At 37.2% G+C, this 13,796-nt stretch overlaps 1 protein-coding gene across 3 annotated transcripts in view; it reads right to left on the minus strand.

Annotated features, from left to right (window-relative positions):
- TNNI3K (TNNI3 interacting kinase) overlaps positions 1 to 13,796 on the minus strand; it is a 242,231-nt gene that overhangs the window by 172,319 nt on the left and 56,116 nt on the right. The gene's annotated exons all lie outside the window — the stretch shown is intronic.

A 13,796-nucleotide genomic window follows, 5' to 3' on the forward strand; every position in this document is an offset into this window, starting at 1 on the left:
AACAGGGAAATCTTCAACCCAACTGAACTGCAACTGAGGAACCAAATAGAAACCTAAAGCTGTCCTTCAAAGATCCATCCATCTGAACATTAATTTAGTGAATTGGGAGCTTCAGGAGACTGCACCTCTCTTTCTATTTTTCCATTTTCTTTTCCATTAGTAGGAACAGTTTATTCTCATTTAGTGTCCATAATGATACTTCATGAGATGTAGAGGGTTTCTAGCCATTTTCATATCCTTGGTTTGGGATTGGAATATAAAATTAGAAGAGAAGCAATGTTCTATTCCCAGGCTTGGGTTTAACTGTGATTGTAATATATTGATGGGGCATATTTTGTAGCTTTATACTATTTATGGTTGCAGCTGTTTTAGTCTGCACTGCCTATTTATGTGGGTTTAAACTGTTTTAATTCTATTTACTTTTTTTTTTCATAAGGCACTCTTCTGAAGTGGGTGGTCATAACACATCTAATACATTAAATTTAATTAAATTTAAACCCACAAGTTATCCTGCCCTAGTTCTTAAGGAGAATAGTGTCTTCCAGCTTGCTCTGCAACCGATCCAGTGTAATGTTTTCCCTATGGAGATGATGATTCCAACCTACATGGACAGTTGTGGCTGGGAGGGGAGATTAAGCCCTTCCAAACAGCACTTTACTCTCTCATCTATATTGGGAAGGACTATCCATTGCTTAAACTGCTATAAAAGAAGATAGAAAACAGATTGGGGATCCATTTATAACATCAAGTTTAGCTGCAAGCACAAACCACAGATGTGTCCATAGGTTGTAATCAGTGGCGGGTTTCAAAACTTTTTACTACCGGTTCTGTGGGTGTGGCTTGGTGGATGTGGCATGGCTTGGTGGGTGTGGCAGGGGAAGGATACTGTAAAATCTCCATTCTGTCCCCAATCCAGGGGAAGGTTACTGCAAAATCCCCATTTCCCCTAATCAGCTGGGATTTGGGAGACAGAGAATAGATGTGGGCAGGGCCAGTCAGAATTTTTACTACCAGTTCTCTGAACTACTCAAAATTTCCGCTACTGGTTCTCCAGAACTGGTCAGAACCTGCTGAAACCCACCTATGATTGTAATGTCAAAATTCAAAATGGTAGACACAACGGTGTGATCAAAGATCCACCTGTATTTTGGGGTTGTATGTGTGACACAAATAAAAAAGCCAAAGTTTCAATCACATTGCTGTGGCCATCATCTGGACTTTTTTTTTTTTACCCACGCAGTGCAAACACCCTACCTCTCCATACACTGTTTCTCAAATATCATGATTGACTGATAAAGGATTTGTACCCTACAGCTGACCTTTTATGCTTTTTTTTTTCATAAGGCACTCTTCTGAAGTGGGTGGTCATAACACATCTAATACATTAAATTTAATTAAATTTAAACCCAAAAGTTATCCTGCCCTAGTTCTTAAGGAGAATAGTGTCTTCCAGCTTGCTCTGCAACCGATCCAGTGTAATGTTTTCCCTATGGAGATGATGATTCCAACCTACATGGACAGTTGTGGCTGGGAGGGGAGATTAAGCCCTTCCAAACAGCACTTTACTCTCTCATCTATATTGGGAAGGACTATCCATTGCTTAAACTGCTATAAAAGAAGATAGAAAACAGATTGGGGATCCATTTATAACATCAAGTTTAGCTGCAAGCACAAACCACAGATGTGTCCATAGGTTGTAATCAGTGGTGGGTTTCAAAATATTTTACTACCGGTTCTGTGGGTGTGGCTTGGTGGATGTGGCATGGCTTGGTGGGTGTGGCAGGGGAAGGATACTGTAAAATCTCCATTCCGTCCCCAATCCAGGGGAAGGTTACTGCAAAATCCCCATTTCCCCTAATCAGCTGGGATTTGGGAGACAGAGAATAGATGTGGGCAGGGCCAGTCAGAATTTTTACTACCAGTTCTCTGAACTACTCAAAATTTCCGCTACTGGTTCTCCAGAACTGGTCAGAACCTGCTGAAACCCACCTATGATTGTAATGTCAAAATTCAAAATGGTAGACACAACGGTGTGATCAAAGATCCACCTGTATTTTGGGGTTGTATGTGTGACACAAATAAAAAAGCCAAAGTTTCAATCACATTGCTGTGGCCATCATCTGGACTTTTTTTTTTTTTACCCACGCAGTGCAAACACCCTACCTCTCCATACACTGTTTCTCAGATATCATGATTGACTGATAAAGGATTTGTACCCTACAGCTGACCTTTTATGCTTTTTTTTTTCTGTAATTGCTTAGAAACCTGAGACCCTACTGTAATCAATTATTGCTGCAGTTATATTTGATGAGTATTATTGTGGGGTTTTCAGTCAAGGAAAATAAAAAAGCTTCACTGAGTTAATGACCTTTTCACAGGAATCCTGATCCTGCTACCTTACATATTAAGCATGCAGAGCGAAATTATGACCCAAAAGGCAAGTGTTAAAGGAAACAAGCACCCAAGTTATTACAAGAAGAATGAGAAGCCAAAATTATTCAGCATCAGGAAACAATGTTCTGTGGCCTGGAAAATTCATATTTTATTTAAAATACATTAATGCTCATGCTGCGAATCAGCAATAATTGAAACCTATGTCAAAGATGTATTCAAATTGGGAAAGGTAAATATAAACATATGTATGAAGATAAGAACATTGGAGCAAGAGTTGAAATAAAAGTTCTTCTAAAACGTTCTGTAGAAGAACTGAAAGTTTTCTAGGTTGATTAGTTGCACATATATGGCATTTTTTAATTGACATTAACATTCATGATTAATCTGAAGCTGATATTATTTACTATTTACTCCTTTCCCATCATCAGTCCAAAATAAATATATTTTTTGGTCTTTATCTACCAAAAAGAGAACTCTTTCCTATCTTATGTGATCTATAATAACAAACAAACAAACAAACAAACAATAATAATAATGACTTTGGCATACACATGTTGCTTTTATCTGTCTTTTATGCAAATTAGAACTCTGTTTACTGAGTTCTTATATGTTTTTACCGCTTTTTAGAACCAGGACATTATTTTTAATTTGAGCTGATGTACCTCAGAAACAGCATTGCTGTTCGCATTTAGCGATGTGTTAAACAGCTGTATGTATTTTAAAACTGGCCTCGGTGTTACTTTGCGTACTCAATTTACTAGAAAAGCAATGAGATAGAATCAGGGCAGCAAAAATGTGAGAATCACAGAAATGTCCATCACTCTCAATGCCTCTTGAATTTGTAAATTCAAAGTTTGTTCCAGCTGACATCCAGGAAGTAGAATTTCACAATTTCTATCAAGAGGTATCGTTGGTGTGATACCTCATGAGAAAGATTAGATTCATCTCCTGTGGGGAGTTAATCTAGTTAAGTATTTATAAAGAATATTCAGGAAACAGCATGCCTTTCTTTTTGACAGAAATTTTCCAGTGCATAGCTTGCAGTGATGAGTTTTTCACTTCTCATAAATGCAATAATTCACTTGAAATTGATGTACAGAGGTCAGAAATGCTTCTGAAAGACATTATTGCTGCTAAACAGTAGTGCTTAAAACACACATTTTATTTCCAATCAATATTTTGCATCTCTGCCCCCTATCCCAAATTGTTTGGGACACTGAAGTCAATTCAGTGAAAGTTTATCAGATTTCAAAAGTTTATAATTCAGTAGGCTGGATTTTATCCGAATTATAACACAGTATCCAAACCATAGTTTGGGAAAAGTACTGTTTTATCTTTTTGACTTACATTGGTCAGAAAAATATATCAGCATGGAATCCAGTTATCTTGCCAAAACTAAAATGGATGTATTATTTACTAGCAGTACTAAGAGTTCATAAAATTATACAATACTTCTTTCACATAATACTTATATGATGGATTAAATTTTAAAAATGTCTTAGAAAGCATTTTAAATAAGAATATTCTCAAGAAATTAGTTGTCTTAAATAACAGAAGTATAGAATGTGAAAGGAACAAGCATCATAAAACTGAATTTAGTTAAAATATTTCTTAAAAACAGCCATCCGCAGAAAATGTGCAGTTCAAATAACACCACTTAAAAAGAAGCGGTAAGAAAACAACAACCACAATAATAATAATAAAAAAATAAACATCTGTGCTGTTCATCTGGCAATAAGTGTACATCAAAGGATTTGGAGATTCGCCTATAGTCCTTTGCTGGATTTATGCCATATTTCAGTTGGCAATTAAAATCCCAGGTGCAGTTTTGAATACTTTCCATCTCTGACATATTTGCTTATGTGAAAAATAGAGCAGATGAAGAAAAATATATAACTCATAATGGATTCCCATTTTGAGCAAAATATTCTCGATAATATGCCTACTGTAAATGTCATCCGGAAGAAAGAAAGCAAGGGATATGAGACACAAATGCTCATTGCGCATACTATCTGGTTCCCTAAAGGAAATTGTAACTCAGGTCCATAATATGAATGTGAAAACTGAAAATATGGGCCAGCCAGGAGTTAATAAAGGGATGTGTAGAGCTTGGAGAACAGTCCCATTTGTTCAAAGGGATTTAGTGAAAAATAGCCCAGCATTGATTTATTAGGACTACCCAATCTGGGCTGCAAAACTCTTGAGGACTAGCAGAAAAGAGATGTAGAACAGTCTTAATATTTCGCTGGCCTTGAAATTTCAGCGCAGTTCTAGGAATGCTAGATTTATATTACCTAATTTCAGATGGAGAGGTGATAGGAAACTGTGAACGCCTCCGCCACAAGTTCTCTCTATCGTATTTGTTTTGTCATCAATATATTTGAAAGAGATCATCAAGTGATGCATAACCAGTATACTACTTGGATTGATTAATTAATTGAAAAATATTCAGCAACAAACTTCCTTTTCACTATAAAATGGCTTATTGTTTGTGAACTTTATGCTTGCCTATATTTAGTGATTGTGTGTAGAGTAGGATCCACTCTAACTGTATGTTTTTGGATTTTATTTTTTTACTACCTTGGTGATAATGGTGAAAAGTGGCTGGTTAATAATAATAATAATAATAATAATAATAATAATAATAATAATAATAATAATAATTATTATTATTATTATTATTATTATTATTATTATTATTATTATTATTATTATTATTATTATTATTATTACATTTGTATACTGCCCTTCTCCCAAAGGACTCAGGGTGGTTTACAGCCAAGTAAAAACAACAATCAATACAGATAAAACAATAACTAAAAAACTTATTCAAATTTGGCCCCAATTTAAAATACATTTAAAAAACCATAAAACCCAATTAAAAACTGAAAACCCAATAATAACATCTAAAAATTCTATGCCAGTTAGAGCACAATACAACCGGAGGAGGCCCTTTAGGCCACTGAGTCCAAGTTAACCATAGGGGCCTTGGTGGTGCAGTAGTTAGAATGCAATATTGCAGGCTAATTCTGCCCACTGCCAGAAGTTTGATCCTGACAAGCTCAAAGTTGACTCAGCCTTCCATTCTTCCAAGGTTGTGGACCCAGATTGTTGGGGCAAGATGTTGAGTCTGTAAACTGCTCAGAGAATGCTGTGAAGCTCCATGGAGTGATATATAAATCTAAGTACTATTGCTATTAACAGTCTCCCAAAACCTGATATAAAGACCCCACATGAGCATATATAGTGAAGGGAAGCTGTCACTGATAACTGTTTCCACCATCAATCTGTTTTATACATTTGATTTTTTTTTTAACATTTAATCAGAAATTATCTTCCTGTATCTTAAATTTATTATTCTGCGCCAAGTTGTTTATTTCCAATAATATGAACATTAGTGTATAGAAAGTTAATTTTATGAGCCAATGCTTTTTTATTTTGAATTTAGCGAATTCAAAATAGTTATAGCAACACACCCATTTGCTTTTAGTTTTTACTTGAGATTCTTCTTTAAAGATCCTCATCTCCAATTTGTTCATAGCCTTTCTGATCAAGCTTACCATGTACCATTCCAATCTGCTTTTGTTAGGTGCAATTCTTTATTGGCAATCCATCATTTAGAAAAGTCAGATCATGGTTCTAGAAACCACTCTAACCATTCCCATTATTTATGAAGCTAATCATACACGTGTAATGTTCTTTCTCTTTGTAGTCCTTTTCTATACATTAGAAGAATCTGGCTACCCAAGTGCTAAAGTGTCCTTCCTAAGTGTTGAAAATTCATCATTTAAGTGCTTTTGGCAATATCATTTTTTGCTATATGTATCATCAGAATGGTTAATTGTTAGTGGGCTTGATAAATGGGCATGCTGTTCTATGGTATCCCTAATCCTTGCCCTGGCAGTCAACACTCTTCATGAGCCATGTTGACATATGCCCTTGTTAATAATAGTGAATCATCAACCACTGTAAATTTTCTTTGTCTTCTTTTCAGAACAGGTGCATCTTCCCTGATCTTTAGGGATCAATCTACTTATTCAACAATGTGTTTCTCCCCCCCTTTCTTTTGTAAAGGCCTCAGAGTAGTTTCTGAGTTGCAGTGGTGCATTATATCTACATATGTTTTGGTTGTCATTCTTGTCTATTGGGAAGTTCCTTAGACTCACTTCTCTTATGATTACCTTCATAGGTACATATTTATTTGGTTTAATCCAGGGGTCTCCAACCTTGGAAACTTTAAGATTTGTGGACTTTAACTCCCAGAATTCCTCAGCCAGCTTTGCTGGCTGAGGAACTCTGGGAGTTGAAGTCCACAAGTCTTAAAGTTGCCAAGGTTGGAGACCCCTGATTTAATCAATCTTTCTCCTTTCTTAGGGGCGGAAGTGTGCTGTTTGTGGCTCTAATCATTTTATATTTTTTTCAAACATCACTAGACTCTTGCAGTTGTTGCCAAATATGTCAGACTGCTTTTAGGCAGGCACACAAATATGCCACAAGCATGGCAGATAATGACTACAGGGTGATGTTAATTCAACTTTCCTTCACTGTTGTAGAGAACATCAATTTTAAAGGATGAAAAGACATTCTTCTGGTAGCAGGAACTCAAATTCAAGGGAGAACATGCTGCCTATTGTGAGGAAAAAAGTAGTTAGTGATATTCTATTCAATTTATCTTGCTAACATCTCCTGCATGTCCTTATTTGTTTGCTGGATGCACATATTTCTGGAAACTAAATGCATTCTCTACCTTCCGTAATGTCACTTATTTACATTTCTCAAAATATTTATTGACTTAATATTGGGTAGACTTAAATGAATATCTGGCAAAAAATAATTGCATTAAAAGTGCATAGATGAGAAAACACAGTCTGTACATAATGTTGTATGTATAAATGCTTAATTTGATACAATGATTGAATACATGTATTCTGACACTGATGAGCTATAGGCTGATCTGTATTTCTCTTGCAATTGGGATGCTGCGGCAGTCTGACTAGATTGGTTTCCAATAAGAATGTTGTGATTCTCTGCATGTGGATAATTACCTTGAATCCACATTTCTCTGATTCTATCATATTTACTTTCTATTAAAAATATATTGGTAGTAACTAAATATGCAAGCATTTTTGCAAGCTAAATGGGGAGTAAAAAATGGTGATGTATGCCTGAATGCATATCCTATTCAAAGAAGCTGATAGCATCTGAATTCTGATACACATTTAATTTAAGCCTACAATACTTAAAAGTAAAGATTTGCCTGACATTCCATAGAGTATGGATTTTCATGACCATAAAAATGGAAATGCAAAACTCTGGGACAATGACAAGATAGGTTTTATACATTCCAAGCTGTGCTTCCAATCTTTTTTTTTTTTAATCTGATAAAAACCATCACAGACTTTCATAACCTGAAAGTTATATTACAGGAAAACCTTCTATGGGAGGCTGCTCCGATGCTTAACGAGGGCTGAGGAATTTTGAGGAATCTTCAAAATAATTAAAAATTATTTCTGTGACTTTGGTGGTGATTCTTAAGAGTCTTCTATATCAAATTTCAGGTACAGGTTTTAACCTTCAACAACGTTTATGAATTGAGTCCAGGTATAGAAAACAACAGACCCATTTATTTATCTTTGAGATCTATTGAGATTCCAGAATACATGGTACAGATAGTCCTCTGTACAGATATGACTGTAATAGAGCCTGCCCATTAGGGTTGTATATTGTGACAATCAATTTTATAACCTTTTTGTAGCAACTGTGATGATTGTAAAACAAATACCACAGTCGTTAAGTAAATGCCATGATTGTTAAGTAAATGTCAGGGTTCTGATTGATGCCCTAATTAAATCATGAGCCAAAATTGATCCACTTAGGATCAAGGATTAGGAGCTTCATGTCGGCATGTTCCAGGTGAAGCCAACACTGACCCCATGTAATTTATGTTCCAGCTCTGACCCTGTTTCCCCCATCCTCCAAAGGCGTGTCATTAGTCACATTCTCCAACAAAGCAATTTTGCGGGTTGTAGAGATCACTTCCCTTCAGCCACTGTGGGTAACTGCAGAGATGGCCTTGACAGAAATAGGGCTGGAATGTGCTTTTGTTTTGACTGGTGTGCTGCTTCACCACAGCTGAAGAGTTTGTTTTTCTATCCCCCTAGCCTATGGCAACTTGAGAGCCAGGGATGCTGTGCGAGTTGACAGCAAACGCATGATTTTCTATGTGCATGATTTTGCTGAAAATTGGAAATGCTGGTTTTTGACAAACTGTCATGAAATGTAATCACCTGACTGTGGGATGCTGCAAACTGCAGTATATGTGGCTCTGTTGCTGACTGCCTGAAGTTCAATCATGTGACCATGGAGGGGGCCCGATCATTGGAACTTTGAACCCTGTTCATAAGTCCCCTTTTTCAGGCTGGCTGTAACTGATCCTAAACTGAAGACTCCTTGTATTCCCTAACTAGGAATGTATAGTATTAGTGTTAGAATATATAATAGAATGTAAATTACAACATATACAATCCCTAAATTAAAATAATTGTTTTATGTAAAGATTCAGTTTTGGTACTTGCTTTGCAATTATATAGCAGAATATATAGAGATTCAGCATTATCAGGCTTGGAAAATACAGATTAAGATGGAACTGCTAGTAACCTGCATGCAGGAACAGATATATCTACAGATTCAATGCAATACACTCCCACACATAGTTTCTTAAAAGTAAGTTCCATTGAGTTTGATGAGATTTTTCAAGTAAGTGACTATAATTGGATAATCTTAATGCCATCTGAAGGAAAAATCAAATGACATCTGGCAGCTCAACTTGCAGTTCACTATATTCAGAAATTGAACCAACAGCAACAGGATCAGTTGGACATATCGAGTTTGATACAAAAGAGGACTTCCATGGTTTAAATAATTGGGTAGAAGGGAGTATTTGAAATTAGAGTGAGACAGGTTCTGTTCAGACTTAGGCACAGACACTTTATACTAAGATATTAAAAAAATATTTTTTAGATACTTCCTTTGTAGGCATATGTACAGGTGGTCCTCAACTTATAACCATTTGTTAGTGACTGATCTAAGTTACACCGACACTCAAAAAAGTGACTTATGACCATTTTTCATACAGCCATTGCAGCAAATTTTGTGATCAAAATTTGGATGCTTGGTAACTGGCATCTATATAAGACAGTTGCAGTGTCATGTGATTACCTTTTGTGAACTTCTGACATGGAAAGTCAATGGGGAAGCCAGATTCACTTAACAACCATGTTATTAACTTAAGAACTGCAGTGACTCACTTAACAACTAGGAACAGAAAAGTTGGGTTCAACATTGGGACATACCTGATGGGAGAAGATTACCTGTACATTGTGTAGACTATATGGCAATCAGTAAAGGAGCTTAGTAATGGTGATACATCGTCTACAGCAGTGTTCCCCAACCTTTCCAGCTTTGTGGACTAGCTAGGGGGTGGTGGAAAAGGGAATAGTTCCATGTGAGCGACAGGCAAGCACACATATGCGCACTGCATCATTTCCATGAGTGGCGGGTATGCACACCCACCACTTGCACAAATGGACCAAGCATGCCTACACTTGCTTGCTGCTCACAGAAATGGAGCATGCATGCTCACTCTTGGCCACTGCTTGCACAAGTGCAGATGTACCTTCATGCTCACCCGAGCCACTTCCATAACCCGATTCTGAAGGGCTCAAGGCCCGGTAGTGGGCCACAGTCTGTGGATTGGGGATCCCTGCTCTACAGCAGATGAAGTTTGCATGTAGTACAATAGAACATGGGCTGAGAGTTTTAAGTAGCCCAGTTTTATAAGAATACGTGGAGGAGTCAATGCAGTAATATTGAAAAACACTCTAAGAATCTTATTTTTCCTGCCACGGTTGTACCTCACTGTTGTACCTCAGTATAGCCTCAGGACAAGAGGAAAACATGTTGACTCAGTTAGTTCTTTTCTGACACTGACAGGATGACCCCAAGCACCTCTGGGAAGGTGGTGCCAACGTTCAAGTTTGCCCAAGGATATGCAGAACACAAAATATCAGAAAAACTATCTTTCCAGAAACATTCCAATTTACTATTGGACTCCCCACATGGGTAAAGATTTTAAACATGAAACAGCACTGGCAGCATTTGACCTTAACTTGAGAGAGTTCCTATTGTGTATGAATAAGACAGCCCGCTGTTGTATAATGGATTTCACAAAATCCAATATTGAACTAAACAGTGACATTATACTGCACTCCACTTATAACATATGGGGTTACAAGAAACAGCTGCTTGTAACGAGTAAGAACAGTCAAATGTGTCATAGATAAAAATTAATAAAGGACTGCTCTTCTGATCACCACAGGCAAGCTGAATTTAACACTACCGCAAATTTAAAGAGGCAAAATAGGGGCACTATTTCATGGGAATAAGGTCCAAAGTTCGCAGCTGCACCGTACTTTTATTAGAAGGGACCAGAAGTCTCTGCAAGCTTTCAAGGTTTTGAAAAGAATAGAAAGGAAATGCATTCTATGTATTTGGAATATTGATGTGTTCATATTGTGAATGCCTATACATTCACATGCATGCATAAGTATAACATATGAGAACTTGAAATGTATATTGAAAATTTCCTTTAGAATAGTTCCTTTATTCAATATACTGCTGGTTTGATATCTTTATTATGCTGAGTTCTGTCTGATTCCCACGGAATTTTGGAAAAAAATGTAGCCAAATTTGGATATGCGTTAATAACATTAAGGGTAAGCAACCAATTCAGAATAGTGTTTGTTGATTTAAACTATCTTCCCTATGAATTTAGGAATTTCAAACTTATTATAATACCATATCAACTTGATATTGCTAATCATATTATATTATGTACAGTACATAATAATGTAACTGAAGCATCAACTGAAAAAAGCAAAGATGTTTTACATTCATACGAAAGTAAATATTTATGCACAATAACCTGGAAACACAATAATATACGTTGCATATTAAGCAACCAAAATGGTTGAGGAGTTGAATTGGATTAGGCTTGGAAAACAAGGTTCAAGTTGAACCTTAATCCTGGAAACTCACTGAGTGACTTCAGGTTTCTTTCTCAACTCTTATAGGATTAACATTATGGCAAATAACCTGCCTTGAATTCTTGGCAGGTGAATTATAAATCTAACCAATCAATAAATAATAACAATCTTAGCAAGTGCCATATTAAAAAGAAGCCTCTGTAGAGGGTTAGATTATACCCTTCCAAATCAGATCAGCTCGGCAGATATTATAGAACACGGGTGTAAAACTTGCCGTATCCTGTTGCCGTCTTGTGATGTTTTATGATGTTTTTCCCATTCACAGAGCTCGGGTGGGCATGGCGTGGCACATCTGGCCCAAGGGCTGCCAGTTTGACACCCCTGCTATAGAAGATTGGAGATCCCACAAGTAACTAGTCCCTATGCCATGTAAGGCTTGGTAGGTAAGGACTGACACCTTGAATTGTAGCCAGAAGCAAACTCATATTTCATGAAGCTTGCAAAACAGAGGTGTTACATGGGCATACTGTGCATTCCCATCACTGCCCACACCACTATTATTCTGGACCAGTTGAACATAGAAGGCAAATGCCCTTAATATATCCGCACCTGAACATTCTTCCTTCTTTCTCAAGATCAGACTTTGAAGCACTCTTGATGGAGTCATTTTTAGTTAACACTCCCAAATACCATACAAAAATGGGTGGCTAAGGATCCTTAGGATTCTTTCCCAAGATGAAAAAGGGAATGAAACCCTTGACATTGCTTTTCATTCAGCCGGTGTTTAGCCCCATTTGGCAACATTTGGACTTTTTTGTTCTGTCTCAATAGCAATTGGTCCTATTCTTCAGCTTCCTGGATCTGAAAGCCTGGTCTTAAATGGCTGTTATACTGGATAGGTCAAAGTATTGAAGCAATGCGTGTGTGGATTTCAAAGGCTAATTGTAAATAATGAATTATTTTCCTTCACTTAAAGCTTGCAATTTTGTCCTCAGTTGCCATGGAGATCTGAAGTTTCAGATGTGAGGCTTTGAGAACGCAACATTTTCATCTTCTAGGTTCCTAGCTTCATTCTCCCTTTTTTTCTTTTAAAATACATCATCTGTAAAAATGTTCTGATTTCTTCTCTTTAGGAATACATTAACAAACTGGTAATAAGACTAAAAAAAAAAAATCAGGTATGGTGGGAAGACCATATCTTCTCTTCTTTCAGTCCTCCTCCATCTCCTGGTATTATAATTATACTGGTTCAGTGCACACATATCAAGCTTTAAATATCAAGGGTTTTTGGTGGGTAAAAAAGAATAACTTACAAATCTGACTCATGCTGCTCCTACCGTTTTTAATGAAGGAGTAGGAGATATGTAATGTATTCATAACTCACAGAGAATATGTTAAATTCATACCGGTGGTACTATGGAGTAGGAAGAGAGGATAACAACAACTTCCAATCTAACATAGCAGAATCATACTGCAGAAACAAGGAGGAGGAAGAATGGGAAGACCAAAGCTTCAGGGTGGGTCTGCGAAAAACTGGAAAAATTATTTTAAGACAATTTAAAGAACCATCTAAGCAGGTGTGGTTAGTACTTGGATGGAAGACCTTTACAAAATTCTATGGTTGCAGACTATACTGAAAAGTTAACAACAGCTGAATGTCTGTGGAAATTCTCAGTCATTCCGGTCATAGTTGTCTCAAAGGTGCTTTTTCAAAAGGCAGCTAGACTGGTTTTTTGTTTTGTTTTTTGTTTTGTTTTGTTTTTTGTTCACTCTTTTGAAGACAGCAACGTCCACATTCTGGATAGAGAGGACCATTGGTTTGAAAGAGAGGTAAAAGAGGCCATTTATGGTAACACTGAGCAGTCCTCTTTCAACAGAGGGCGAAGGGTAAGACACCACCTACCTTCGGTCTACAATGGGCCTCTGGTGGCTCAGACTGGTAAGACAGTCTGTTATTAACAGCAGCTGCTTGCAATTACTGCAAGTTCAAGTCCCACCAGGCCCAAGGTTGACTCAGCTTTCCATCCTTTATAAGGTAGGTAAAATGAGGACCCAGATTGTTGGGGGCAATAAAAGTTGACTTTGTATATAATATACAAATGGATGAAGACTATTGCTTAACACAATGTAAGCCGCCCTGAGTCTTCAGAGAAGGGCCGGATATACATTCAAATTAAAAAAATGCAGTCCATTCAGCAGTTCCAAAAGATTCCTTCTTCCATCCAGGGGTGAAATGCTTCCAGTTTGGAGCGGACTGGCCGATCCAGTAGCAATGGTGGCAGGCGGCTCGGAGAACCAGTAGCAAAAATCCCTTCCCCCCCCCATGCCCAGCAGAGGTGCCTGATCGTCCGAGGCTTT

The sequence above is a fragment of the Ahaetulla prasina genome, chromosome 3 (assembly GCF_028640845.1).
Source record: "Ahaetulla prasina isolate Xishuangbanna chromosome 3, ASM2864084v1, whole genome shotgun sequence".
NCBI classification, from domain to species: Eukaryota; Metazoa; Chordata; class Lepidosauria; order Squamata; family Colubridae; genus Ahaetulla; species Ahaetulla prasina.